The 2,381-nt window shown below is 40.8% G+C and overlaps 1 protein-coding gene across 1 annotated transcript in view; it reads right to left on the reverse strand.

Moving 5' to 3' along the window:
• Positions 1-2,381, reverse strand: part of LOC106881135 (mitogen-activated protein kinase 1) — an 83,835-nt gene that overhangs the window by 73,462 nt on the left and 7,992 nt on the right. The gene's annotated exons all lie outside the window — the stretch shown is intronic.

Below are 2,381 nucleotides of genomic sequence, written 5' to 3' on the forward strand. Positions count from 1 at the left end.
TGAGGAGAGAGAGGAAAAGGGAGAGGAGGAAGAGCAGAGAAAGGTAGGGAGAGGAGAGAGGAAAAAAGAAAGAAGGAGGAGCAGAGAAATGTGGGAGAGGAGAGAGAGGAGGAGCACAGAAATGTAGGGAGAGGAGAAAGGAGGAGTAGAGAAATATAGGGAGAGTGAAGAGAGAGAAGGGGCAGAGAAATGTAGGGGAATGAATCCAGCCCCCAACACCTTCCCCCTGCCCCCTTCTACATTTGCCCCAAAGATCAGGATTTTCTCCAGTTCCAACAGGTCTACAGCACTGTCTGCTACGACGAGGGTTCCAGTTGATCCAATCAATGGAACAGTCCTGCTCATGAAATTTACATGCAAGTGGCTGAATACTCCACAGATATGTGTTCCCTTAACATAGTTCTCAGGAAGATTCAGTGTGATACAAAGTGTGACAAGGTTGGCCCTTTGAATTACAGGTAAAACTCATTTTTGTCAGCTGCATGGACCAGAGCCACATGAAATAAGGACACAAGATGCCACCAGGGATCATACTTGTGACCTTGCAGCCATGAGCTGAAGGGCCACATACCCTAACCGCTAAGCCAAAACAGGCAATAGAACCTTGTGCCATCCAACCTCTCTGCCAGCATGGAAAACAGACATGATGATGATGATGATTTCCCATGTCTGCCAGGGTCAGATGGAATTTGTTAAGGCAGATTTTACTACGGCTGGATGCTCTTCATTTCATCAACCCTCACCTGTTTTCAAATAAGATAATGTTTTCCCTGTTTTCACAAAAGATTAGAAACAGAGTGTGGATGGCAGTCATGGCTGCTTAAAACTATCATGACACACACACGTAGAAGACATACAAACACATCGATCTTACCTATTTCTTTATAGACTGAAAAAAATGAGGAACCACCTTAACCCTTTCGTTACCATATTTCTGTTGAGATGTTCTGTGTTTCTTTCAATTAATTTTAAATATAACAGAGAACTTAGTAGAATAACTTAGTTATCATTCAGCTAGTGTTAGGAATGTAAATTGTGACTAAGGTTTGGTGGAAGATTTTAATTCAGAATGTTTGAAAAGAAGACATTTGTATTACAGAGCCAGAGGCGGATTCAGCCGGGTGGGTATCAAAAGGGTTAACTGATTTTCAACCTTTATTGGTTTCTACAACACTCAACTATTCCCAGGGAGATGAGCAGCATAACCATTTATTTACACATCACTAATTGGAGCTACTAATTTGCATATCATTAATATTAATGGTTTGCCAATGGAGAACCCAGCCCACACAGTATCAAGATAGAGTATATATAAAAACCTACACGGACACACAGACATATGTGCATATGTGTATGTGTGCATTTATCTAAGTGTATATATGTAAGTGACTCCCGTGCTGATAGCACGCAAAAAGCACCATTCAAGCATGGTTGATGCCAGTACCGCCTAACTGGCCCTCGTGCCGGTGGCACGTAAAATGCACCCACTACACTCTCAGAGTGGTTGGTGTTAGGAAGGGTATCCAGCTGTAGAAACCTTGCCAGATCAGATTGGCGCCTGGTACAGCCTTCTGGATTGCCAGCCCTCTGTCAAACCGTCCAACCCATGCCAGCATGGAAAGCAGACGTTAAACGACAATGATGCTATGTGTATATATTATACATATATATATATATATATATATATATATAATATAATATAATATATATATACAACAGGGTTCTTTCAGTTTCTGTTTACCAAATCTACTCACATGGCTTTGGTTAGAATGATAGACTCTTGTAAAAGGTGCCACACAGTGGGACCGAACCCAAAACCGTGTATAAAAAGTAAACTCCTTAAGCACACAGCCATGCCTGCATCTGTGTTTATGTATGTGGGTTCTACTGCTAGGTGCCCTTCCTAATGCCAACCACTTCATAAAGTGTGGACTGGGTGCATTTTTGTGCCTCTGGTACAAATGAGTTTGCCATGTAACTTGCAAGATTACAAAACTTAATGGTGTGGGACAAGTGTAGGGCTTTATGCAAGGAAATGAGGGGTTAAAATATGAGAGAAGAAGGGGATAGAGTAAGTTCCTGCTGTAGAGGAGATACATGGCTGGTCCCATTTAGAAGAGAAGGTAAGAATGACCAGTAAGAACTGGCAAAAGGTAAACAGTGGTGAAGAGGTGTGCAGGTGATCTTTCAAGGTTTGAGGGGAGGGTAAAAGTGAGTCAGAACAGAGGAATTAGGAGCATGTGTGTGTATATACATATATATATATATATATATATGTATATATATATACATATAAAATCATTTAATATCCACAATTACAAAAGAGCTACTAGTAATTTCATGTACAAAAGATGACAAAGATTTTGGTTTTTTTTCTTCTC

Source organism: Octopus bimaculoides, chromosome 1 (assembly GCF_001194135.2).
Source record: "Octopus bimaculoides isolate UCB-OBI-ISO-001 chromosome 1, ASM119413v2, whole genome shotgun sequence".
In the NCBI taxonomy this organism is placed as follows: Eukaryota; Metazoa; Mollusca; class Cephalopoda; order Octopoda; family Octopodidae; genus Octopus; species Octopus bimaculoides.